Source organism: Hemicordylus capensis, chromosome 2, assembly GCF_027244095.1.
Source record: "Hemicordylus capensis ecotype Gifberg chromosome 2, rHemCap1.1.pri, whole genome shotgun sequence".
NCBI lineage: Eukaryota > Metazoa > Chordata > Lepidosauria > Squamata > Cordylidae > Hemicordylus > Hemicordylus capensis.
In genome coordinates, this window is record NC_069658.1 from 224538725 (window position 1) to 224566695 (window position 27971).

Consider the following 27971-nt stretch of genomic DNA (forward strand, 5'->3'; position numbering starts at 1 on the left):
AACTCCCATCATCCCCAGGTACAGTTTATTGTGGCTGGGGATGACGGGAGTTGTAGTTCAACAACATCTGGAGGACCACCAGATGGGAACGCCTGGTGTAGACAGCACTGAGCGAGATGAAACAAGCAGGGTCTGACTTGATATTAGGCAACTTCCTCTGTTTCCTATGCCGAAGTGAGCTCCTTTGTCCCTGAAGTGCCACATTTTGGGAGATGCAGTCCAGGGGGGAGGAGAGCGGGCCTTGTGGTAGCAAGCATGACTTGTCCCCTTAGCTAAGCAGGGTCCCCCCGGTTTGCATTTCAATGGGAGACTTGATGTGTGAGCACTGTGAGATAGAATATCTCACAGTGCTCACACATCAAGTCTCCCATTGAAATGCAAACCTGGGGGGGGGCTGCTTAGGTTCTAGGTTCCAAGTTCCCTCCCTGGCATCTCCAAGATAGGGCTGAGAGAGATTCCTGCCTGCAACCTTGGAGAAGCCGCTGCCAGTCTGTGTAGACAATACTGAGCTAGATGGACCAAGGGTCTGACTCAGTATATGGCAGCTTCCTATGTTCCATATGGGAGCGTGACAGCAAACAAAACCACAGGCCACGTGGCCCTTCAATGAGGACTAGTTGACTGCGTGAGCTGCAGCCTTCTCAGGCAGACACAGGAAGTGTCACTCTCCAATGACATGGAAAAGAGAGAGAGGCAGAGAGGCACGAGGGGGCTGGATTGCCAGCAGTGGCTCTCCGAGGGTCTGAAGCGCAAGAGTTCTGGCCTGTGATCTTCCCCGCTTGGAAGCCGGTCCAGCTTGGCTACTGCGTCTCTCTGGCTGGGAAGGGAGGGAGGAGACAGAACGGTTGCGCTGCTCGTCTGGGGTGAGGACGGAGCCAAGAGCCTTTTACATCCGTTTCTTGTAAGCAGGGTGCCTGCAGCTTCTCAGCAATGTAAAACTTGATTCTGAAAAACAAACCCTTGCTAGGCTGACTCAAGCAACCATTCCCAGCATCTGCATCTGCCTTGTAGCTCCCGGGGACCTCAGAGCCTGGCTCAGATCCTCCGGCAGGGAGTCAGCAGCGCTGTCCTTCCACACAGGCGGAGGCAGGCACATCCCAGGGAGGGAGGCCTGCCTTTGATGCAGTCTCTTCTCATGCTGCCTTCCAGGGTCCATTTCCGAAGCGGCGTCTGATATCAAACAACCAACACGGAAACACAGGGTCAGGATGTTCCCACTGGCACTGAGCTGGGAGTTGGACTAGATGGGGAGGAGAACTAGTCTTGGGGTGGCGAGCAGGAGTTGGCCCCTTTGCTAAGCTGGGTCTGCCTTGGTTTGCATTTGGATGGGCATGTGAACTGTTGGCTGTCAAATATTCCCCTTAGGGAATGGGGCCCTACCACGGTGGTAGAGCATGAAGAGAGTCCCAGGTCCAATCTCCCGGCAGCATCTCCAGCCAGGGCTGCGAAAGACCCCTGCCTGCAACCCTGGAGAGCTGCTGCCAGTCAGTGTGGGCAGTAGTGAGCTAGGTGGACCAAGGGTCTGACTCAGGATAAGGCAGCTTCCTGTGTTCCCTGTGACGTGGTAGGGCACCTGCAGCTTCATTCCCGACATGCACGTCTTGCTTGCTGGGTGTAGAACGCAGCACCCCATCTCCCCATTTCACGAAAGGACCCCGTGGGGCTGTGCTCATTTCAGACCCCCGTGGTGCAGCGTTCCTGGCTGCGCGACCACACGGAGAGATGTGCTCTCTCTTCCGCACGGAAGCAAGATGGGCATGAACATGGGGAAGGGTGGGCTGGGAAGGGTGGGGGTCTCTCTGAGGCGTGCTGTTTCGAAGCGCCTGTGGCTAGCAGGCCTTGTGGAGCGGAAACCTCACAGGATTCAGGCAAGGTTGGAGGGGGCGTTTGGGGACATCGGCAGGCCCCTTCAATATAAAGGACTCCTCCTGTGATCCTGTAATGCTAAAAACACAGATGCGTCTGCATTCCTGTCTCTCTCCCTGTCGATATTTTCCCTGCATCTGTTCTACTTCTTGCCAGTAGCACACACACTAATCACAACCCACATAAGACAGCAGATCAGTATAGGACAGCCAAAGACCAGCCAAATCATCAGCAACAATGTAGAAAGAAGGAGAAAGAGCTGCTGAGTCATTGTTTGGGAAAGGGAGGAATCCACTCATATGACTGGGCAAGGTGCCGGCAGCTAAGTGCTGACTTCTCTTGCCCTTGAGAGAGCTCCTCCTCCGGTGCGTTTCCCCGCCCCCCTCCAGCCCCTGCCAGGGACCTTCCACCCAGATCTGAGCTCTGCCAGAGAAGGGAAGAGAGGGTGCTGCTGAAGGACTGCCCGTGGGCTGCCGTGCCCTCCCTTGATAGAATGCCAGGAACATAGGAAGCGGCTTTCTACTGAGTCAGACTCTTGGTCCATTCAGCTCAGTATTGTCTACACTGACTGGCAGCAGCACCTCCTAGTCTTTCAGGCAGGAGTCTCAGCCAGCCCTACGTGGAAGTGCTGCCAGGGAGTGAACCTGCCAGGCAGTGAATCTTCTGCATGCAAAGCAGATGCTCTGCCACTGTGATATGGCCCCATCCCTTAAGTGGAGCATTTGACAGCAAACAGTACTCACATGTAGTCACCCATCCAAATGCAAACCAGGGCAGGCCCTGCTTCGCATAGGGGACAATTCATGCTCGCTACCCCAACACCAGCTCCGCTCCCCTCAAAGAGTTGGAGGGGTCTCTGTAGGCCACGTAGCCCAACTCCTACTCAATGCAGTCTGTCCTTGGGAGATTTCAAAGAGGTGAGGATTAACTAAATATTATATTGTAACATTATATTATATTGAGGACAACCAGCAGCAAGGTGGATGGACTCGATTACGACAGCAATGAAGGCACCACTGAGAGGCCTTGAAGGCCAAGTTGAAGAGGAGAGCTGGTCTTGTGGTAGCAAGCATGACTTGTCTCCTTAGCTTAGCAGGGTCTGCCATGGTTGCATATGAAAGGGAGACTTGATGTGTGAGCACTGTGAGATATTCCCCTCAGGGGATGGAGCAGCTACTCTGGGAAGAGCATATGAGGTTCCCAGTTCCCTCCCTGGCAGCATCTCCAAGATAGGGCTGAGAGAGATTCCTGCCTGCAGCCTTGGAGAAGCCACTGCCAGTCTGTGTAGACAATACTGAGCTAGATGGACCAATGGTCTGACTCAGTATATGGCAGCTTCCTATGAAGACAGATGATCCTGGAGAGACTCTATCTATGTGGTTGCTGAGAGTCGACACCAACTTGACGGCACTTAGTCAATCAAAATATTGTAACATAGTTTACTAAGAGTGACTAAAACTCCAGCTTCTTTGCTGAGTATCTCTTGCAAAGAATCCAGTAAGCCATAAAGAGTCATGATGCTGTGTCGTCCCCCACCCCTGCTACATAATATACCAAGCAAAGAAACTGAAGATGTAGTCATTCTTAGTCAACGACGTTATGATATAATAGTAAAATTGCCTCGTATTAATGCTTGGAATTTCTACTGGACCACAAACACTTACTGCTCTGTAGAGAGAGATTTGGGGGCTTTCACCCCATGCAAGGAATACAGAAAGCTGCCTTATCCTGAGTCAGACCATTAGTTCATCTAGCTCAGTATTGTCTACATCACTGATGACTCAGCAGCTCTTTCTCTCTCTTTCTAAATTGTTGTTGATGTTTTAGCTGGTCTTCTGTCCTATACTGATCTGCTGTCTTATGCTGTTCTGATGTGTGTGTGTGTGTGTGTGTGTGTGTGTGTGTGTGTGTGTGTGTGCGCGCGCGCGCGCGCGCGCTACTGGCAAGAAGTATAACAAATGCAGGGAAAACATCAACAGGAATGCAGACACATCTGTATTTCAAACATGACAGCAGGGGCGGAGCCACCGTTGGTCGAACAGGTTCAAAGAACCCAGGCCGCCAATGGGAAAAGGCGGCCCAGCCCCGTGGCTCGAGCTCCATAGGAGCCCAGAGCGAACTCCCCCTTCCCATGCCCGGGCCACTGAGAACCCGGGCGAACTCTTCGCCAATTATTTCAGGCAGCTCCGACTACCTGATAGAACGTTTTCCCCTTCCTCTCCCATCTCTGGAGGGAGAGAAAGGGGGAAATGCCCTATCAGGTAGCCGACGCTGCCTGAAATGACGAGGGGAAAGCTCATTCGGGCTCTCCGCAGCCCCCTTGTCACGCGCAGTCGGAGCTGCCTGAAATCATTGGTGAAGAGTTCGCCTGGGCTCTCAGCGGCCCGGGCATGGGAGGGGGGAGTTCGCTCTGGGTGCCTCCGGAGCCCGAGCCACGCCCCCGTCCACGTGACGTCATGCGCACGGGTGTCTTGGAGGGGGCCGCCAGGCCGGACACAGGCTCCGCGCCTGCGTGACAGGATTCCAGGAGGAGTCCTCCTGCATACTGAATGTTCCCAAACGCCCCCTCCAACTTTGCCTGAATCCTGCCGGGTCTCCTGCTGGGAACAGCTCGTCCCAGGGAGATCACCAGGCTCCCCAGCCCACCCTTCCAAATGTTCATGTCCAAACTGCTGCAGGAAGCAAGGCACCTTCTCTCCGCGCAGGGGCACAGCCTGGAAGACCACGCCACAGGTGTCCAAGGACAGCCCCACAGCTCTCCTAGGGTCCCTTCGTGAAATGGGGAGGTGGGGTCAGAGGCGATCTTTCCCACGGACCTTGGGGATCTGGTCCGTGGCTTCCTGTCTCGGGGGAGGGGGGCTTCCAAATGTTTCGGGGGGGGCCTCCCCAGAGGCCTGCCACCACCCTGTGTCTGCCGCTGCCCTGCCACACTGATTTTTGTCATTTCTGCTGCCATTTGTGGGGTGGGGGGTGAGCTGAGCAGGCCTCCCGGTGGTGGTGGCGGTGGCGGCAGGGGGCGCTGTGGCTGGTGGGCTTGTCTATCCGGGCGCACCTGTGCTGTGAGAGTATCGAGCATCACAAGGGGCTTGCAACACTTGCTACTCCCACTGTGCAGGCGCTCCCGGACAGACAAGCCCACCAGCCACAGCGCCTGCCGCCGCCACCATGGGAGAGGCCTGCTCTGCCTACCACCACCACCCCCGGCCGCGAAAATGGCAAAGATCAGCGGGGAGGGGCGGTGGCAGGCTTTTGGCTGGTCTTCTTTTTTTAAAAAAAAATTGGAAGCCTTGCACTTTTGGCGGTGGAAGGTCTCTGAAGCCCTTGAGGTCTGGGCTCCAAAATGACCTAGGTGCCCCACTGGGTGGGATGCTGCATTCTACGCCACTTTGCTGTTTTTGAAGAAGAAGCCACTTTGGCAACGAACCTTCCATGTGAGAGCCGTTTCCTACTGTGCTGACCTCCGCACAGGACTGTGGTTCATATAGGGGGCAGTGTTCCCTCTAAGGCGTGCACAGGTGTGCACATGCGCGCGCTCACAAGTTCTTTTATGTCCACTCAGTTAGTTTTAGATCCCGCTCAGGTTGAGTCAGGAAGGCCCCACTCTGAATGCAGGTGCGCACACACTGCCTGGATCCTGCTGCCCAGAACAAAATTCGTTCCACATACATATGAAAAAAATTAGAGAGGACACTGATAGGGAGCCCTTGAAGGGAGACCAAGCCCCCTCTTAAGAGCTCTAGGGGAAAGCACTGGGAAGGCCTATACTCCCTAGCACTCTGTGTGTGCCTTCTCAGGTGGTGCAGGGGATCAGGAGGGTTCCGGTTCCTTTAAAGGACTCCCACCACCACCACCCCCGGCACTGGGTGAACCGCAGCACTGCATGGTGGGAATAGTCACCTCCACATGGTGCCAGGGGGAACAATGCAGAATATTCAGCTTTAACCGCAGCTTCACACAAGCCCAATAATCGGGGTGGGGGTGGGGTGAACTTAGGGTTGATGGGGGCCCCCAGTGGCCCCCAGGCCTTACAATGGAGAACACTGGTCGCTCTCCAAGGTTCCAGGCAGGGGTCTCTCCCAGCCCTACCTGGAGATGCTGCCAGGGATTGAACCCGGGACCTTCTGCATGCAGTGCAGATTTTATTTTTTATTGTTATTTATTGTTAAATGTCTACCCCGCCTTTCATTAAGAAAATCCCAAGACGGCTCTTCTACTGAGCTAGGGCCCCATCTCCAAAGGGAGAATGTGTGGGTCTCCTGTCTAGACAGTGGCCACGCCAAGACCTGTTGAGCTTCAGCAAGGCGGCTGTATCATGCGCCCTCTTGGAAACATAATTGAATTCTGTGATGTTTTTGGCTGCACACCTACTAGGGAGTGGACTCGTGGGACTTCTGAGTAAATAGCCTTAGGGCTGTGCTGCTAATCAATCGAATCTGCATTAATTATGCATATGTGAAAAATTAGCTTCAATAAAAAGCATCCTCTTTATTTTTAGATGCAGCACGTGTGATAATATAGTTGGCGTGATTCTGGAAGAGGCATTCCCTCCTGTGTGAAAGTGTTGAGAGAGTGCCTTTTCCATGGGTGGCAGGTGCCCTCTTAGGAGAAGCATTCCCTCCTGTATATTTCCATCAGGATCAAAGGGGTCATGCCTCTGTGCTGGGGAACACCAACTGGAGGCATTTCTTCACCCAGACGTTTAACTGATATTGTTTTGATTGTTTTAATGTTGTTTTTAGAATCTTGTTTTAAAATTTTAAATTGTGTTTTTAATTTCTTGCATGTAAATTTTCTGTTTTTGTTTTTAATCAATGTTTTACTTTTAATCTTGTTGTAAACTGCCCAGAGATGCAAGTTTTGGGCGGTGTAAAAATATGATAGATAAATAAATAATAAATAAATAAACTAGAGGGGGCGGTTGCCCTCTTCTCCCCACTTGCAGGTTTCCAAGATGCACCTGGCTGGCCACTGCGTGAGGCAGCATGCTGGACTCAGTGTGCCGTGTCCTGATCCAGCAGGGCTCTTCTTATGTCCCTTAGTGAGTGGAATGCTGCTTCTGATATGGCATTTGCTAGCTGCAGTTTTCAAAAACATTTGTATTATTATCAGAAGTGCACCTAAGTAATTTTAGAGACTGGACTTAAAGGCCTTTGGAGGTCCACCCCACACCCCCACTGCAAGTTAAGCATCTTTTTTTAACATGTAGTTCTTTGAGGGCACAAACGCCACCACCCAGGACAGACTAAAGATGATTTGGGGGGCCCCAGGGTATGTGGAGGCCCTGGACTTTGGCCCCGAAGTTCAGGGGTAAGAGCGCCTCTGATTATTATTTGTATTATTATTTTTTAAGTCTGCATTGATCTGTACTTGTCTGAATCCAAGACTATCCCCCCCCCAAGTTCTGTGCTGTTAGAAACTGGGGGGTTGTCTTAAATTTAGGGTCCTCTTTTGCAGGGGAGGGTAAAGCCAGCGTGGTGTAGTGGTTAGAGTGCTGGACTAGGACTGGGGAGACCCAGGTTCAAATCCCCATTCAGCCATGAGACTTGTTAGGTGACTCTGGGCCAGTCACTCTCTCTCAGCCTAACCTACTTCACAGGGTTGTTGTGAGGAGAAACTTACGTATGTAATACACTGCTTTGGGCTCCTTGGACGAAGAGCGGGATATAAAAATGTAAAATAATAATAATAATAATAATATAGTATAACCTATATTTAACCCATATTTTGTAAGGGGGTCGTCTTAAATCCAGGGTCATCTTCAGTTTGAGTAAATACGATAATTGGGAGCATCATTTTTTAGTCAAAATGTTTATAATCAGTTAATCTAGGGGTTCCCAACCAGTGTTCCCTGTAACAGGAATTCCCAGGTATTGGTTACAACTCCCATCATCCCCAGCCAAAGACTGTTGCAGCTGGAGATGATGGGAGTTGTAGTCAAGAACTGGGAATCCCTTGAGTCCCTAGATATTGTTGGACTACAACTCCCATCATCCCCAGCCACAGTGGCCATTGTGGCTGGGGATGATGGGAGTTGTAGTCCAATGGTGTCTGGGCACCCGAGGTTGGAAGCTTGAGTTAGTCTAATTAAGTGTTTCAGCCATGATCCTGAGGAGGTGGGGCTGCTTCAATCCAGGGTTGTAGGTGTAAGTTTCATCGCCGATGGCTATAGCGTTGTTGGGATGCTCACGGCTGGTTGGGGCCTCAAGGGGTCCAGTTGCACCTGAAGCCAGATCTTACCAAATCCTTCGTTTCCCAATTGAAGGATTAGCGCTGCAGAGCAGTGGTTTCGTGCAACCCTGTGGCCTGTATGTCTCAGACGGCTGAGCCTCGGCAGCAGCCCCCGAGACAAGACAATGGCGAATATTTATACACCGCTTATAAAACGGAGAGAGGGTCACGGCTTGGGAGGTGAGCAGTTGGGCCTGGAAGGTACTGAGGCTTTGGAAGATGGTGCTGAGGGTCTCCTCCTGTGGCTTCAGTGGCAGGTTGGCTGGCCAGGAGGCCTGAGATGCTCCTCCGTGCACCCCCAGATTAATTCCCTGGGCATGGCATTAATTGGCTTTCCAGTGGACTGTTGGAAGCTGCCTTATACTGAGTCTGACACTGTCACATATCTCTTAGTTTTGTTGACACTGACTGGCAGCAGCTTCTCCAAGGTTTCAGGAGGCAGGAGTCTCTCCCAGCCCTCCCTGGAGATGCTGCCAGGGAGTGAATCTGGGCCCTTCTGCATGCAAAGCAGATGCTCTACTACAGTCTTGTGGTAGCAGTGGACTGGCAGCAGCTCTCCAAGGTTTCAGACAGCCCTACCTGGAAGGCTTCCACAGCCCTACCTGGAGATGCCGGGGATTGAACCTGGGCCCTTCTGCACGCAAGCAGATGCTCTTCCACTGAGCTATGGCCCTATCCCCTCCGCGGAAGAGCGGCTGCTTGCGTGCACTCAGATGTAGTCACCCATCCAAATGTGAACTGGGGCAGACCCTGCTTAGCAAACGGGACAAGGCACGCTCACTGCTGCAAGACCAGCTCTCCTCCCCACCAGCTAATCCTGCTCGCCTGCCCGCCCACCCCACCAGGAGCCAGGCTCCAGAAGCCTGGAGTGATGCAATCAGCTGGGTGACTAGGGCCTGATCTCACCTGCTGGGTCAGCCTGATTAAGTGGGGCAGTCACCGGCTGAGCTCATCAGGCAGCAGCTCCTGCCTCACTCCTCACTGGCCTCCCCGGCCAGATCCTCGCCCCTCTCACGGCATTGTTTGCTGCCCAGGCATGAGGTCACCTCCGAGGCCTGGCTCAAACTCCTTCCTTCCTGCCTTTGTGCAGCCTGATCGGCTTCCCTTCTGCAGACACAGGCTCCGTTGTGGAGAGGGCCCAGCCTGGACAGAGAGCGCCTTGGCAGCCTGACACGGGTGGGCAGCCTGCAGCTTAGCAACCAGGAACGCCGAGTGCTTGCAGTGATGGTGTTGTTTTTTTACATCTCCCCCCCACACACACACTTTTTAACGGTGCAGCCGGTGCCTGTCATGATTTGCCTTCCCAGGCAGTGAGATGCCACTGCCTAGAGATGTGGTTGTAGCTCAGGGGTAGAGCATTTGCTTGGCATGTAGGAGGCCCCGGCAGCATCTCCAGGTAGGGCTGGGAAAGACCCTTCTCTGCCTGAAACCCTGGAGAGCCACTGCCCGTCAGAGTAGACAATCCTGAGCCAGGTGGACCAAGGGTCTGACTCAGTGTCAGGCCGCTTCCTGCGTTCCATGGAGTCTCACTCCGTCGAAAGCATCTCCCCATGTTCATAGAGTGGGGAGGGATCATCGCACAAGTGTCGTGCTTTGGGGATGGGGCCATAGCGCAGTGGCAGAGCATGCAGAAGGTCCCAGATTCACTCCCTGGCAGCATCTGCAGGCAGAGCTGGGAAAGACCCCTGCCTAGAACCTTGGAGTGCAGCTGCCGGTCAGTGCAGGCAACACTGAGCTAGATGGATCAAGGGTAACACTCAGTATTAGGCAGCTTCCTATGCTTTCTATGAAATTGTGTCCTTTTATCATGCATGCATTCCCCCCCCCCCTTTCATCTTGAGCCATGGAAGGCAACCTGAGGCGGCCCTTTCAGGAGGCAGGGTGAGACCCTTGACTCAGTCAGCAGCAGGCCCATCCTTTAGGCAGGGTGAACGGGGCCGCCCCCATCCCCGTGCTCTCCCAGGCCCCATGGACGAGCCCAACCACCCCCGCACTTCCCATCAGCCGTGGCTCCTACACACACACACTCTCTCTCTCAGAGAAAGGAAAGGAAAGAAGTGCTTCTGTAGAGGGAAGTTCCCTAGTAGTTTTGGGCTGAAGAGTTTAATCGCCTTCCTTCTCCTCCATGCAAAGAGAGAGATGATCAAACGTCTCAGCCCCATGCGAACTGGATACTAAATGAGAGGCCTGTGTGCACCCTGATTAAGCATCAGGGTGCACATGGGCCTTTCATTTAGCTTGTGTGGCGCTGGGAAGTCCGATCAAACTTTTTAACCCTAAAGCTACTAGGGAATCTTCCTCTACAGAAGCAGTCCTTTCCTTTAATTTCACTGAGTAGGGAGGAGAGTGAGGAGTGGTGGTGAAGGAGGAGTGTGGCTGAGAAGGTGTGCCACTTGATTTTGAAAGGGAATTGGTCCCCACCAGAAGCTTGGGGCAAGACAGCATTTTGACCTGCCATAATACCTTGGGCCACCTCAGACCTAGGGGAGAGCCTCCCCACAGAGGGCTGCTGTTTCCTCCTGCTGAAAGGGGCTGTCATTGGCTGCGCTCCACCCTCATCTCACATCTATTTGCATGCTTAGCAACCAACATGTCTTGCACTAAGGAAAGGGGCAAAGTTTGCCATGCTGAAAGCACGGGGTGGGGGGTCAGGAGAAAATGAGGGCAGGCAGTTATCAGCACAGCCCCTCTCTCTGTGCTTTTGCCTTTTGGTGGGTGTTTGCTGGTCAGCCATCAGAGGAAGAGGCTGGAGAGGAGGAAAGGCAAAAGACAGAGAGCCAGCGTGGTGTAGTGGTTAGAGTGCTGGACTAGGACCGGGGAGACCCGAGTTCAAATCCCCATTCAGCCATGAGACTAGCTGGGTGACTCTGGGCCAGTCACTTCTCTCTCAGCCTCACCTACTTCACAGGGTTGTTGTGAAAGAGAAACTCAAGTATGTAGTACACCGCTCTGGGCTCCTTGGAGGAAGAGCGGGATATAAATGTTAAAATACAAAATACAAAAGCAGTTGGGTCTCAGGGTGGGGGGAGGCATGTTGTAGTTTTGCCCCAGCACTCCCCCCGCCTGCCCCCCCCCCCCACACACACACCCTACTGCCAGTCCTGTGGTGGAGTTTGAAAATCAAGCAGCCTGTCTGAATTGGACCTTTTTGATTTTGCTGAAATGAATTTTGATTTGGAGTGGGAACTGGAACATAGGAACTACTGCTCACAAACCTATTTCCCCTGAAGCTGCCCCATCTCCAGCCCCATTAAATCTGGGGTGGGCACATGGCCAGCCCTAGGGTTTTTTAGCACACTAGTTTGAGGTTGGTACTGCCCCCTCCCCCCACAACCAGTGAGAAGTGTGGGGCCCTGGCTCTAACTTGAGCATTGCAGGCTGCCCCTTCACCGGGTTGCATGACTGGCCTGTGATGCATCGAGGATACAGTGGCAGAGAATTCATAGTCTGTTATGGGAAGTAATATTATCTGTTTATTTATCTATCTCTCATATTTCTTTACCGCCTGATATAGGCATCTCCAGGCAGTCTACAAGTTAAAAACGTAAGAAATATGAAAACAGTATAAAACAGTTAAAATTCATAAAAGAGGTAAAAACAATTTTAGTGAGTTTAAAAAAAACATATTAAAATGTAAATTTCATTTAAAAGCTGGGAAAACAGGTACGTCTTGAGAATCTTCCCAAAAACAATCAGAGAAGGAGATGCTCCTATTTCAGCAGGGAGCATACTCCAGAGCCCTGGGGCAGCCACCGAGAAGGCCTGGTCCGGAGTCGCCACCAAAAACAAGCCGGTGGCAACCGTAACCGGACCTCTCCAGAAGATCGTAATAGGCAGCAGGGTTCATGACAGAGAGGGCGCTCTCTTAAGTACGCTGGGCCGAAACTGTTGCAGGCTTTGTAAGTCATAACCAGCACTTTGTATTTCACTCAGAAACGTATCGGCAGCCAGTGCAATTCTCTCAAAATCGGTGTTATCAGGACCCTTCGGGTTGACCCAGCTCTGAAGTAGGTCTTCGGGGATGGAAAAATGTGGCTGTGGATGTGGAAATCCAGCCTGAGCCCATCCCTTTTTGGAAATGAACACGGAGGCAGGCCATTCCTATTCAAGAGAGGGCGTGCAGCCTCGGAGGCCGGCTGTTTCTTGGGGGCTGAGGTGCACGGAGCACAGAGGGTGGTGTCCTTTGGGGTGCAGAATGCTCTTTTGGGGAGCAGGGGACAGGAGTGCATCCTGCTTTCTTCCATCCCTGGGCAGTACTCCGGGGGGGGGGCGATTCCAAAGGGAGACTGAGAACAATTGGCATGGTTGTGGTCAGTCAGGCACTGTTTATGCATCCCATAAAGGACGGGATGTCCAAGGGGACAGCCTGGCCCTGGGTGGGCACAGCCAGCGCAAAGGACGGACAGGGTGCAAAGGAGCGCCCAGCTGACCTTGCCGAAAGGAAGCCCGCTTGGGAAGCTGGCTTCAGGGCCACCTCAGGAAGGAGCCAGCAGTCCTGGGGCTTCTCGGTGGCTCTCCCACCCACCCCAGCCCAGCCCTGCCTTTCAAGAATGACCTCATGTTTTCAGGAACAGAGAGAGAGACTGTGTGGGGAGGGGGGGGCACGGTGGGGCTTTGGGCTCGTCTGGGGGAGAACAAAGCCGGCTCCATTTTGCCTTTAACACTTCCTGCCACTCCGACTTAACAGCTGAATGTGCTATTCAGTCTTTTCTTTCCCACCCCAGGGGGGGGAAATGAATAAATGAAACCACCAAGAGTGTCTGTGGCAGAACAATGGGGTGGGGGGGTGTCAGTGCAAGGCCGTGAGCTGAAAAGAGTGTCCTCGTCCCCCACCCCCACCCCACTGCCCTGAGGGACAGTAAACAGCCCTTGGAGCCACAGTCCCTAAATTGTGCACAGATTGCTGGGTGGGGTGGGGAAATATTAGATATTGGAAGATTAGATGGACAGTCTGCTTGCTAACCCTTAAGGCAGGGTAGGCAAGCTTGCTTCTCCTGCTGTTGCTGAACTACAACTCCCATCATCCCCTGCTACAATTGCTAGTGGCTGGGGATGATGGGAGCTTTAGTTCAACAACAGCGGGCAAGCCAAGGTTTCCTCAAGGCAGGGGTTCTCAGCTGGACTACAACTCCCATTGGTCTTTGGCCATTGGGCTGGGGGTGATGGGTGTTGTAGTCCAACAACAGCTGAGGACCCAAGCTTGAGAACTCCTGCCTTGAGAAGCACAGGGTACATCCTGCTCTAGCAAACATGCATGAGTGCTGCATGTGCTGAGTGGGGCGGGGCACAGTTGCTGGGGGGGGGCTCCAAATGCTGAGTGGCCCACCTGTGCCATGCCAGGGGGCTGATCAGTCCTGATGGCGCGACTGACGGCCAGGCAGGCAGTGAGGGCTGGCTGCAGTGCTTCCTGCCCTGCCCAATACAGCCAGCAGATTTGGAAGAAGACTTGCTGCCTGCTAAGCTGGTTCCCACCACCTCCAGCGCATTTCTCCCGCCTTCCCCTGCTGCCCCTGACTTCTAAAGAGCTTCTTTACTGTGCCCCCCTGCCATGCAAAAAAGTGGTATGTGCAGCACAGGTCAGGGGGAGGTTTCTTGTTCAGAATTCTTTTAAACACACACACACACACGCATTTTGATTTTGATTGATTAGGTGCTGTCAAGTCAGTGTTGCCTCTTAGCACCCACATAGATAGATTGTCTCCAGGATGATCCGTCTTCAGCTTGGCCTTTCAGGTCTCTCAGTGGTGCATATTTTGCTGTCACCATTGAGTCCATCCACCTTGCTGCTGGCCGTCCTCTTCTTCTCTTTCCTTCAGCTTTCCCCAGCATTATGGACTTCTCAAGGGAGCTGGGTCTTCGCATAATGTGTCCGAAGTGTGATAGTTTGAGCCTGGTCATTTGTGCCTCAAGTGGAAATTCTGGATTGATTTGTTCAATGATCCATTGGTTTGTTTTCCTGGCTGTCCATGCTATCCTCAAAAGTCTTCTCCAGCACCCAAGTTCAAAAGCGTCACTGCTTGTTCTATCTTGCTTCTTCAAGGTCCAGCTTTCACAGGCATAGAGTGTCATGGGGAAAACCATTGTCTGAATGATTCTAATCTTTGTAGGTATAGACACGTCACGGCATCTAAATATCCTTTCCAAGGCCTTCATTGCAACCCTACCAAGTGCTAGTCTGTGGCGTATTTCTTGACTGCTGGATCCTTGACTGTTGACAGTCGATCCTAAAAGGCAGAAGCTATCCAGCACTTCATTGTCTTTATTATCAGTTCTGAGGCTGGTTGCCATACCTGTTGTCATTAGTTTAGTTTTCTTTACTTTTAATTGGTCCCATTTTTTCACTGTGCTCCATGACTTTAATTACTAGAGCCTGCAGATCATCCGCATTCTCAGCTGTCAGAGTGGTGTCATCAGCGTAGCGCAGGTTATTGATGTTGCTTCCTCCAACTTTAAAACCACACTCATCTTCTTCCAATCCAGCTTCTCTCAGTATATGTTCAACATATAAATTGAATAAAGAGGGAGAAAGTAAAATAAATTGAATAAAGAAGGAGAAAGTAAAAAGTAGGGCATTCAGCTAATTTAAGTGGCAGGATTGTCCATGCAAAATGTGGTCTGCAAATCAATGGAAAGTACTTTTTGCAGAATCTCTTCTGAAAATAAACATTTTTAAAAAAAAAAAGTTTCCAGAGTTCCCTGAGCCTGTTCTGGTGTAAAAGGTGCCTTGCAGCTTATCTGGTGGCGGCAGCAGCAGCAGCAGCGGGGTTGGGGCTGGGGGAGGCCAAAAGGCCCTCAGGTCCAGGCTTCAAAATTACCTAGATGCACCTCGGGGGGGGGGGGGGCGCCTGCAGCCAGTCACGTGGCTTTTGTCTCAGGTCTGCAGGGGCTCTAGTGCTCCAGCGTGTTCTGCCAACTCCAACAGCAGTGATCCTGTCTCTCTCTTGGACACGGTTCGTGAAAACCACATTCACGTTATTGTTTCTTGGATTTTTGCTGAATGGCTGCAGTTCTGTAGGGAGAGCAGTGCATTACTCTGCAACATAGGAAGCTGCCATTGAGGAGAGGAGAGCTGGTCTTGTGGTAGCGAGCATGGCTTGTCCCCTTAGCTAAGCAGGGTCCATCCTGGTTGCATCTGAATGGGAGACTTGATTTGTGAGCACTGCGAGATATTCCCCTCAGGGGATGGAGCCGCTGCTCTGGGAAGAGCAGAAGGTTCCAAGTTCCATCCCTGGCAGCATCTCCAAGATAGGGCCGAGAAAGAGTCCTGCCTGCAACCTTGGAGAAGCTGCTGCCAGTCTGTGAAGACAAGACTGAGCTAGATAGATCAAAGGTCTGACTTAGTATATGGCAGCTTCCTATGTTCCTATGCCATATACTGAGTCAGACCATAGGTCCATCTAGTTCAGTATTGTCTACACCGACTGGCAGCGGCTTCTCCAAGGTTGCAGGCAGGAATCCCTCTCAGCCCTATCTAGATGCCAGTGGGGGAACTTGGAACCATCTGCTCTTCCCAGAGCAGCTCCATCCCCTGAGGGGAATATCTTACAATGCTCACAGGTCTCCCATTCAAATTCAAACAGGGTGGATCCTGCTTAGTAAAGGGGACAATTCATGCTTGCTGCCTACAAGACCAGCTCTCTTGCGGTTCCTGTAGACATAATACTCCAGATCTCAGGATTGGGATTTGTAGGTCAGGATTCAGCACCCTCAGGACCGGAGGAGAGGAGAGCTGGTCTTGTGGTAGCGAGCATGAATGCCCCCTTTTGCTAAGCAAGGTCTGCCTTGGTATGCATTTGGACTGTGACTCCACACAAGCGCTGTAAGATATTCCCCTTAGGAGGATGGGGCCGCAGCTCATTGGCAGAGCATCTGATCTGCATGCAGGAAGTTCCAGGTTCAGTTCCTGGCAGCATCTCCAGGTAGGGCTGGGAGAGACTCCTGCCTGAAACCTTGGAGAGCTGCTGCCAGTCAGAGTGGACAGCACTGAGCTCAATGGACCAAGAGTCTGATTCTGTATAAGCCAGCTTCCTTTGTCCCTATGTAACCAGGTTTAAAATAAGAGGGTAGGCGCTACTTTAAACCGCTCTTTTGCATATGTTGGGTTTGTTCAGGTATTTAAACCCATTTTTAAAAGTTCCACCCAGGTTTTCTGTTCACAAAGTGCTTCCATCTCACAGTTAGTGGTGCAGCTTGTTGAACAAGTCCATTGACTCCAGAGAAAGCAACAGGAGACTGAGTTCTTGCCTAGTATTATTTTTTTAATTTGAGTCACACTCTCTGAATGCCCACATTCAACCTGCATTGGGAATTTGAAAACTGACTCAATAGCTGAGCTGCCAGCTTTTTGCATCATTTACCATCGCAGTTTCCACCAACATCAACCAGAAAGGAAATTTCCAAAAAACAACAACCCCAAAAACACTAAAGCAAAGAAACCGACAGGAAACAAGCCATTTCCCCCCTCTGTGCTCAGATGCCAACTTCCTTCTAAAGCCAGCAGAGGGGAATGCCTGTTCCCCCAATGACAAGAAGCATGTTAGGAATGCAGAAGCCAGCTCGCCCTCCTGTTGGTGGCACTTTCTGGGCAGGGCTGGGTCCGGGTGCAAGAGGTAGCTCTCCAAGAGAAAGAGGGCTCGTTACAGCAGAAGCCAGGAAATGGCTAGCCAGACTAGGTGCCCGTCTTGTGTGGCTAGCACAGGCCACAGACCCGGACTTTGCTTTTTGATCAGCAGTGGGCACAGCGCCCATTGCCACAGGTTTTGCCAACCACGGAGGGTCATAGGAACACAGGAAGCTAGCTTATACTGAGTTAGACCTTTGGTCCATCAAGCTCAGGATTGTCTACTCTACACGGACTGGCCATGGCTCTTTGGGGAGTTTTTCAGACAGGGTCTTTCCCAGCCTTACCAGGTTTTCCACACCTGGCTTTTAGCTTGCATCTCTTCCAGAAGGGAGGTGTGCATTCATATATCGGCCAAATTTACCCCGTAGTCCCTGCAAGCTGTCAGGGAGCACTTCACACACAAATCGGGGTTTTCATCACATGTTAGAGTGTAGCCCGATTCCTATCTGGAGTAGAAAAATCCACTTTTTGTAGGGTTTTGTTTCTGTTGGGGTGGGGGGCGGGACTTTGAACTCATTGTAAAGCCTTGCAGAAAACCCACGGTAAAGGCTGCTATCTAGGAAAGCTCCTGGAGATGCTGCCAGGAATTGAATCTGGGACCTTCTGCCTGCAGAACAGATCCTCTGCCACTAAGCAATGGCCGAACATAAATAAACTCACTTGGAGAGAAACTCACTGGCCAGGAGGAACAAAGGAAGCTGCCTTGTACCAAGCCAGACTGTCTAGCTCAGCGTTGTCTACACTGACTGGCAGCAGCTTCTTTCAGCCAGGGGTCACTCCCAGCCCTACCTGGAGATGCTGCCAGGGAGTGAACCTGGAACTATCTGCATACAGAGCAGATGCTCTGCCTGAGCTTGGCCCCGCCACTGAGCTTCAGCCCCACCTCCAAATGTCTCGGCGTGAGAGTGGGTTGGCACACTGCCACCATCTTGGGAATCAGATGCCCATAAACATCCAAGGAAGCAGCCCCTTTTCCTGACAGCAAGGGTGGATGCGCACACGTCTTGAGAGACGTGACGCCTGGCATTTAATTGGGGTTTGGATGCAGTCATCCTTTTTGTAATTTTAAAAATACCAGTATGATAATGCAACGAACAATAAATATGATCAAAGTAAAAATAGAGCTAAACATAACACGGACACAGAATTCAATTGTGCATCTCATGCACTATCACAAGAACCAGACATTTCTCTTGCCTCTTTGGCCTCACATTGGATGGGATGGTCGCGTGAGGGGTCTGAGCTCCTTCCGTGCAAGGCAAATGCAGGGGTGGGCAGCCTGATGCCTCCTGCGGCTGTGGGACTACAACTCCCATCGTCTCCTGACACCATGGCAGTAGGGGGTGATGGGAGTTGTAGTCCAGCAGCAGCTGGAGAGCCTCAGATTGGCCACCCCTGGGCTTATGTGGTTGCCCCCGATCCTGCCAGCCTCCTCTGATGGTCCGGCGGTCAAATCTGCCCTCTTTGTGTGCTGCTTGGATGCCGAGATCATGCTCCTGTGCTCTTTTGTGGAAGGGAAGTAAAAATAGGACCAGAGCTCTTGAAGCCCCACTTCCGGGGGTCCTTGTGCGGGTTTTCCGTCTGGGGCACCTCCTTGCTGAGCAGGGGATGCTGACTCACACTTTCTGCCAGCCTGACTGTTGTCCCTGAATTCTCGTTGACTCATGGCGCTGATGCAAGAAGACTATAAAAGGCTGTGATTCTCCACCCTCTGAGATACTACTATGGCGGAGAGGCGGGGTGTGTGTGCGGGGGGGCATTATTGTTGTAGGAGGCAGCAAAACCCGCACACAAGAGAGGCGCGCTGCGACACGCAGGGCTGTAAAAATAGGAACAAGCTGTTGCGTTCCCCCAAGAGGCAGGCAGCTGAACACAGGAAGCTGCCTTCTAACAAGCCAGACCATTGGTCCCTCTCGCTCAGCGTAGTCTGCCCTGATTGGCAGGTGGCTTTCCAAGGTTGCAGGCAGGAGTCTCTCTTCCAGCCTTACCTGGAAATGCTGCCAGGGCGTGAAGCTGGGACCTTCTGCATGCAAAGCAGATGCTCTCCCACTTAGCTATGGCCCCATCCCCTTCCTGCATTCTGTCTTGTTCTGGCAGGCATGGGCTTGCAGAGGCCAGGGGAAGACACCTATGTGGCTTCTTTATTCTCTGCAGTACTGAACACACTCTGGGCACCACATCCATGGGAAGTCAAGCCCATTCACATATGCAAACAGAGATTCATAAATCTGAGCTGTCAACCTGCTGTGGAATCACTGGGATAAAGGATGCTGCCTTATACTGAGTCAGACCATTGGTCCCTCTTGCTCAGTACTGTCTACGCTGACTGGCAGCAGCTCTCCAAGATTTCAGGCTGGAGTCTCCACTAGCACCTCCTGGAGATGCCAGGGATTGAATCTGGGATCTTCTGCATGCCAAACTGATGCTCTACCACTCCGCCATGGTCCCTCCCTAAAGGAATGTAGGAAGCTGCCTTCTCCTGAGTCAGACCCTTGGTCCATCTAGCTCAGCATTGCTTATGCTGACTGGCAGTGGCTTTCCAAAGATTCAGGCAGGCAGAGGGAATCTCGAGATTCCCACCTGAAGGGACCTTGTGCATGCAAGCAGATGTTCTACCACTGAGTCATGGCCACTGGCAGACTTGTAGCCCAACACGTTTTGATTCATTAACATGGATCTATGCAAAGAGAAGAGAGCTGGTCTTGTGGTTGTTTGATTGATTGATTGATTAAGTGCCGTCAAGTCGGTGTCGACTCTTAGCGACCACATCAATAGATTCTCTCCAGGATGATCTGTCTTCAACTTGGCCTTTCAGGTCTCTCTGGTGCATTCATTGCTGTCATCATCAAGTCCATCCACCTTGCTGCTGGCCGTCCTCTTCTCTTTCCTTCAACTTTCCCCAGCATTATGGACTTCTCAAGGGAGCTGGATCTTTGCATAATGTGTCTGAAGTATAATAGTTTGAGCCTGGTCATTTGTGCCCCGAGTGAAAATTCTGGATTGATTTGTTCTATGATCCATTGTTTTGTTTTCCTGGCTGTCCATGCTATCCTTAAAAGTCTTCTCCAGCACCAAAGTTCAAACGCGTCAGTGCTTGTTCTATCTTGCTTCTTCAAGGTCCAGCTTTCGCAGGCATAGAGTGTCATGGGGAAAACCATTGTCTGACCGATTCTAATCTTTGTAGGTATAGACACGTCACGGCATTTAAATATCCTTTCCAAGGCCTTCATTGCAACCCTCCCCTGCAACACTCCCCATTCACATGGGCAGCCCTACCAAGTGCTAGTCTGCGGCGTATTTCTTGACTGCTGGATCCTTTACTGTTGACAGTTGATCCTAAAAGGCAGAAGCTATCCTTATGGCCTTGTGGTAGTGAGCATGATTTGTCCTCTTTGCTAAGCAGGTTCTGCCTTGGTTTGAATTTGGATGGGTGACTATATGTGAGCACTGTAAGATCTTCCCCTTAGGAGGTGGGCTATAGCTCATTGGAAGAGCATCTGCTTGAATGCAGAAGGTGCCATATTCAGTCCCCGACAGCAACTCCTGGTAGGGCTGGGAAGGACTCCTGTCTGAAATCTTGGAGAGCTGTTGCCAGTCAGTGTAGAAGACGATACTGAGCTAGATGGACCAAGGGTCTGGCTCAGTATAAGGTAGCTTCCTGGTTCTTAAAGCAGTCCAGGTAAAGTGCAGATTTGGATGGAGGAATTGCTCAGTTGTAGAGGTATTCGTGACTGGCCGAGAGGCCCCTTTCCTAGTAGTGGCTCTCCCATATTGAGCCAGGAGAGAGCCTCTGCCCAGCCCCGCCACACTCCCTGTGGTCGGTGCTGGGGTCTTCCTTGCTTTTTAGACTGCAAGCCCTTTGGGGCAGGGAACCATCTTTAGGCCCACTTGTGTTTGGGAATCACTCTTGCTAACTGGCCCGAGGGGTACCCTTTTGAGTGGTGGTTCCTCTTCTATTTAGCAAGCGAGTAACCAGCCCTGCTTGGCCCAGCATCCATCCCTGGGGGTGGGGCTGTTGCTGGGGTCTCCCTGGTGTTTCTGGTCAGTGTGTGAGTCCTTTTACAACAAGGAGCCTGTTTTTTCCTCTTTGGTTTTTTTGCTATGTAAACTGCTTTGCGAATACTCCACTCCCTGGCTTCCATCCAGATTAAGTTACGTGTAAGCAGTATTACTGGAATTAATGGGACAAATTTACTTGTCCCATTAATGTCAGTGGAAATACTTATGAGTAACTTAGTTTGGATGGAAGCCAGTGACTGGAGCATCCCATCTCATAATTGTAACCAGGGGCATTGTAGGATCCTTCAAGGATCCGGACCCACAGATCCTCCCTTTTGATAATGGAACTCTCTCATACCCTGCCTGCAAAATAATTAGGTATGTTTTTAAAGATTTCTTACATTACAATACAGCACCTCTGACGGTAGAAATAGCTAAGGGAGATGGCAAGCTCCCTCCCCTGCTCTGGGCGGGCACCGCCACTGCTGCTCATCCTTTCTGGAAGAGGTCGTGGAGAAGGGAGGAGGCTGATGAGCTTTGGGGTTCTGAGCAGATTGCTGGGGGAACTAAACAAAATCCAAAATAGCCCAGATTTATATATTACAAATTCATATTAATATGGATTTTAAAAATAACCCAATAAAAACAGTCAATAACTTAGTCATGTACAGTCATAAAAATTCATATGCCCACTAACTGCAACAAACTCTATTCACAGAAATGGGTTCATATCCAAGAAATACAACCAGAGGTCCTAATATAAAACACAAAAAGCCACCTAATGGCACACCGAGGAAGTAACTTGCCTAGGGAGCAAGAGGTTGCTAGTTTGAATCCCCCGCTGGTGTGTTTCCCAGACTATGGGAAACACCTATATCGGGCAGCAGAGATACAGGAAGATGCTGAAAGGCATCATCTCATGCTGTGTGGGAGATGGCAGTGGTAAACCTCTCGTGTATTCTACCAAAGAAAACCACATGGCTCTGTGATCGCCAGGAGTTGACACCGACTCGACAGCACAACTTTAATATAAAACACACAAGGAAAGATATACTGTACAAATGCGACAGATGTTTATATAGTGCTTTTCAACAAAAGTTCCCAAAGCGGTTCACATAGATATAAATTAAATAAAATGGCTCCCTGTCCCCAAAGGACTCACAATCTAATCTAATATTCACTGTTGATTCTTTAGCGGCATCAGTCCCAAGAATAAAAACCATATTGGAGATTCATTCATGATATCCACCAGGATGCCAGCAGAACAGAAGTTCAAAGAGAACTTCATAACCAATATGACATCTTCAATATAAAATAAACCCAAAACGTATTACAAACACCAGTCAACAAATCTTATATCCAGGGAGCGACTTTCAAGTTACTAACTCTGTTGTGCAGTTTTCTTAACCTAATCACAGCACCAACCTCCCTCTGGAACAGTGTTTCTCAAACTTTTTGGAGTCAAGGACCGCTAAATTCTTCGTGCAGAGTTTCAAGGACCGCTACATTCTTCATGCGCAGTTTCCCGGACCAGCAGTTAGTAAAGGGGTTTCAAGTCTGTCTATCTGTCTGTCTGTCTGTCTATCTATCAGACTTCTATACTGCCCAAAACTTGCATCTCTGGGCAGTTTAGAATGAAAATAATATAAGCATTAAAATAATTAAATTTGGAATCTTTTGCAAACATTGAATATTAGGGGTTCTTAACCTTGGGTCCCTCAGTTAAACTCCCATAACCCCCAACAACAATGGCATTTGGCCATTATGGCTCGGGATTATGGGAGTAGAAGTCCACCAACGTCTGGGTAGCCAAGGTTGAGAACCCCTGAATCTAAAAGCCTGGGTGAACAAATTTGTCTCCAGTATGTCTGGAGTGGAGGTGCTTGTGATTACTCAATGGAGAGGGGATGCTGGGCCAGTGGAAAAATTCAAAAGCTACATGGGGCCAATGAAAACAACATACAAGCAAGCCCCACTGATGCAAGAGGGAAACAGTGTTCCCTCTCAAGGCGCCTCGACCACAACAGGCAGCTGGGTTTCAATCAACCAACCTTTGGCTGCAAACAATGAGCATGCAAGAACCAGCAGCCCTTCAAGTGGCGCCCACTGCCATACTTTTTCCTCCATGCCCCCGCATCGCATACAGTTTGAAGCTGTAAAGATAGGGAATAAGATAGCTATAGGAAGATCTCAGCAGCACGTGGAGGCAAGGCACAAGAAGGGTCCCATGCCTCCGTGATACTCTTCCTCTTCCGTGCCATGTGCAAAATTGAGGAAGTGAGTGCCTTGATTTCAGGGGGGGGTTTGACTCCCAGTCAGGGACCGGCACTCAACCCTTCGGGGACCGGCAGCGGTCCAGGGACCGGTGGTTGAGAAACACTGCTCTGGAATATAGATACATATGTTACAACTACAATACATCTATCTATCTATCTATCTATCTATCTATCTATCTATCTGTCTAATTCTCTAAGGCGTACCCATCGTTAATCCTGTGTGTGGCAGCTCTCGTGAGAGTTCACAAGCAAAAGCACCACAGGATTGGGCAATGGAGATTCCATATGCAGATAGGGAGAGCAGCCTGTGAGAGCAGAAGCACCATGGTGATTGGGCAGTAGGGATTCCATATGCAGATAGGGAGGAGGAGCCTGTGGCACCACGGTGATTGGGCAGTGGGGATTCCATATGCAAATAGGAAGGAGGAGCCTGTGATGGTTAAGGTCAGTTGAAATGCAACTGTTACTGGTCAGAAGATATTCTTGATTGCAGAGGAGAGGAATCTATCTATATAAAAGGATAGTGAGCAGGAGTCTGTGAAGAGAAGAGTTGTGACGGAGGAAAGAACCCCTTCAGGAGAAGAAGGCTGCCGTTGTGTGAATTAGATGAGGAAACAAGATGAACAAGATCTTTTAACTCAGGAAAGGAGAGCGAGAAAGAGAAGAAGAAGAAGAAAGAAGGAAGGAAGGAAGACAGAGGGGAAGAGCGTGTGGAGGAGAGAGAAAGAAGGGAGCGGGGAAGAGAGAAAGAAGGAAGGGCAAGGTATGGGCCCAAGCCTGTCATTAGGCTGAGGGGAACGAGCAGCCATGGCAGCGTCTATTGGCAGCAAGGAAGGGCCCAGTTAACCACTGCTGCTGTTTGGGGCTACTGAGACCATTGGCGGAGGCAGGCAAGGCCGGGGCCTGTCAGTGGCCTGAGGGGAACAAGCGGCCATGGTGGGGGCAGCAGCAAGGAAGGACCCAGCAACCGCTGCTGCTGCTGCTCCTGTGGGGAGGAGCAGGAGCTAGGCTAGGGTGGGGAGGTCTCTGGGGATAGGGGGCTGCAGCTTGGCCAATAGGCGCCACAACGCTGCAGCCGCGACCAAGAAGGGCGAGGGGGATGGAAGCAACACGGGATGGAGGAGGAGGAGGAGCAGGAGTGCAGCTCAGGTGAGGGGGGCTGTGGCAGGGGGTGAGGGGAGCAATCAAGGACTAGCGCACAGATGCTCTGCGCGGGTTAAGCTAGTTTTCATTAATTCAGTCCACCAACTCTAGTCTGCAGGGACTACTTCTGTGAGCAGCACCCACATCAGATAAGGCTCCTTGAAGTCACCCCCTAATGATGCCCCAGCAGTGATTTGTGTATTTGTGTGCTCACTTGCTCACACACAAAATATCTCTACAGGGTACCTAAACTGAAGGTTTGTGACAGAAAAGATACACTTGTTTAAAAAGGTAGGGAACCCCTGTCTTAAGCAACAACAATTCACTGTTCCCTGCAGGCGTTTTTCCTGCTGAAAAGCAGCTGAAGGAAGGCAGTTATGAACAGCAAAATGACTTCCGGGAAAGGGTTAAGTATGAGGGTTAAATACTTCTAGTATTCTGCTGCCGCCAATTGCTGTGGCCAAAGGCTGCTCTTCGCATACAAAAATGCAGTTCCCATCTGCTCATGACGTCGCATTTTTGACCTAAGAACCCTGCGCATGGAAGCAAGTGGTTCTCTTCGTTTGCAGCAATGATTGTCATCTGCCCAAGCTGGTTTCTGGAGAAGTGAAATCTGTTAGAAGTCTAGTTTCAAGGACTCCTTTGCAGAAACTCCATTTCCCCTAACACAGGGGTTCCCAATCTTTATTTCCTGTGGTTTTAGTTTGTGTTAAGGTTTTCATTCACAAATAAATAAATGAACCCCTGCTAACTTGGCAAAGAGGCACCTTTTAACGTCATGATTCTCTTTATTTAGCAGGGGAGAGAGTAACTGGCCCTGTTCACCCCCATCATAATACCTCCAGTGACTGTTGCTGGTGTCTATCTGATGTTTCTTTTTAGATTGTGAGCCCTTTGGGGACAGGGAGCCATCTTATTTATTTATTACTTCTCTGTGTAAACCGCCCTGAGCCATTTTTTGGAAGGGCAGTATAGAAATTGAATAAATAAGAAATCAAAAAATAAGTGTGCCCTTTCTGTGACAAATCTTATGCTCAAGTACCCCAAGATTGTGTGTGTGTGTGTGTGTGTGTGTGTGTGTGTGTGTGTGTGTGTACATCCTGACTAAGTTACTCATGAGTACTCCCACTGAAACTGATAGGACAAATAAACTTGTCCGATTCATTTCAATAAGACTGCTCATGAGTGTCTTGCTCTGGATAAAAGCCAATGACTGGAGACACCCATCTCATAACAGTAACGTTTAAATATCTGTGTGTGTACGTATACACAGAAATTTTAATGTTAGGAGGCCAGGTTACTCCAGTCACTGACTCACATCCACACTAATATTTTTTTTATTTTTATTTTATTATTATTATTATTATTATCATTATTATTATTATTATTATTATTATTATTATTACATTTTATATCCCGCTCTTCCTCCAAGGAGCCCAGAGAGGTGTACTACATATTTAAGTTTCTCCTCACAACAACCCTGTGAAGTAGGCTAGGCTGAGAGAGAAGTGACAGGGTCAGAGTCACCCAGCAAGTATCATGGCTGAATGGAAATTTGAACTCGGGTCTCCCTGGTCCTAGTCCAGCACTCTAACCACTACACCACGCTGGCTCTCTTCTTATGAGTACTCTTATGAGTAACACTAAGTTACTCATAAGCAGCCTTCCTGAAATTAATGGGATATGTGTACTATTCCTGATGTGTACTATACGTGTACCATATGTGTACTATGAGAGTACTGAGTGTGTAATTTTCTGAAGCTTGTCAGACAGGCTGAGGGGAGGGGCATCCTGAGCTTCAGCACATAGCCAGCCAATCAGGAGCAGAGGAAGAGGGTCTTCACCATTCTCCCGCCCCTTCTGCAGTGGACACATCACTGAGGATGCACCAGCTTCTTGCCAGCAATCTTCAGATGGAGAACAAACAGTGTGGCTGCAGTGTGGGAAGGCAGGAGGGCTGAGTTGCCCCTGGGGTACTAGACTAGTATACCCTGTTGGGAACCCCTGCCCTAATACACACACATAGAGAGAGAAAAGGGGTCCAATCCTGGCTTCTCAGGACAAGGAATCAATTTCCCCCTCTTTTCTATGTAAACCACATACTTTTTCCTTTTGATGAAAAGCAGCATGCAAGTATTAAAGGAATAATAATAAACTACGACTACAGGCTATTTTCCCGTTCTAGACCCCACATTTTAAGACGGATGTTGATAAACTGGAGGGGGTTCAGAGCAGCAAAGATGGCGAGGGGTGTGGAAACGGAGTCCTGCAAGGGCAGTTCAAGGTGCCGCGCGTGTTTAGCCTGGTGAAGAGAAGGCAAAGGGAAGTGGCGATCACTGTCTTCAAAGAGCCGAAGGGCCGTCACAGGGGACGGCCAGCGGATCTGTTCTCTGTTGCTTCTGGGGACTACAACCAGCCGGTTGAATCTACAAGGAAGCAGGTTCAGACTAAACATGAGGAGGAATTCCCTGACTTTAAAAGCAACATCACAGTCTGTCTTGTGCAGACTGTTTTCCTTCTTTAGAGGTTTACAAGGAGAGGCAGGACAGCTACCAGTTTCTTGCACTGGGCAAGAATTGGACTAGATGCAGGACTGCTCAACTTCAGCCCTCCTGCAGATGTTGGCCTACAACTCCCTATAATCCCTGGTGGTGGGCCACTGTGGCTGGGGACTGTGGGAGTTGTAGTCCAAAAACAGCTGGGGGGGGCATCAGTTGAGCAGGCGTGGACTAAAAGACCTCCAAGGTCCCTTTCAGCTCCCAAGTTCAATTATTCTAGGTCACTTTCATCCCAGAAGAAGGCGGAAGTCCTTGGATGCTAAAGGAGGAGTAGAAAGGAGGAAGGAACCTGTCCCTGTAGGCCTTGTCCAGTGACAGTTCTGTGCTCGTCAAGATACTTAACCTGCCTTTGAGATGAAAGGCATCATTTGGGAGGCAGGGGGAGACATGTTTCATCACTTTGAGACAGTTATAACCATGCTGAGGCCTGCAGATAAGTGGATCACAGGAGCCCCTTTTCCCTTCTGGGGCTGGCAGGCAGAGCCCAGAGTGCCCCCTTGCTTAGGGCTGCCAGGTGGACCCCATGGCAACATGCCAGGCTCAGCTCTTTTGCCAATCTATGCTTTCCCTCTGCTCCAACCCAACCCCTTCCTAGGTACATGAGCCCGCTGGGGTGGTCAGTATCATCTTGGGGGGATAAGTGCTCACTGTGACCTTTGACAGGGTTTGCACCCCTAAAGATGGGAAAGAGGGGATAAATTTGCAAGACTTACAGTGGCGTTTCGTGCTTTGATTGTGCTGCAGCCATCGGACCTGCAGTGGCCAAATTTGCAATGGTGTTTTAAAAGCTTTTAAAAGTGTTGAGAACACAAATGCTACTATAAAGTACTATCAGTGTTATCAGAGGACTGTTATCAGAGGATAACTCCATGGAGAGAGGACAACAACCCTTTGTTCACTATTATTCTGACCCTTTTCTCAGTGCAAGAGTGCCTGCAGTGTGACCCTAATTGTTTCGGGGTAGAGATAAAGGGGTGATTGATAACATTGTTGTACATGCAGCTTTCTCTGTGTTATCACTTATTTTCCATTTCTAGGGGAGTAGATGTTGCCAAAAATCCCTATGAACATTTGTTCCCTGAGATGGTTCTGATGGCCAGAGCTGGTAGGCATGGCTCATGGATGCACACCCCCACCCACTCTGTTTCATCACCTCCTGAAACTGCTTGAGTGGTCCAGAGGGAGTTGCCCACATTGGCCTGCAGCATCCAGCTCAACATCCCCCCTCCTTTTGCCCAAGGCGTCTGACTCCAAGCTCTTCCCCTTGGAAAGCAGGAA

The 27971-nt window shown here is 50.5% G+C and overlaps 1 protein-coding gene across 3 annotated transcripts in view; it reads left to right on the plus strand.

Annotated features, from left to right (window-relative positions):
• GNG7 (G protein subunit gamma 7) overlaps positions 1–27971 on the plus strand; it is a 174910-nt gene that overhangs the window by 126613 nt on the left and 20326 nt on the right. Inside the window, exon 4 of one of the 3 annotated variants that reach the window (XM_053295229.1) lies at positions 6809–6904. The exons of the other annotated variants lie outside the window; for them this stretch is intronic. The gene's annotated coding sequence lies outside the window, so the exon portion shown is untranslated. The remainder of the gene's footprint in view (positions 1–6808; positions 6905–27971) is intronic. 3 annotated transcript variants of the gene reach the window in all.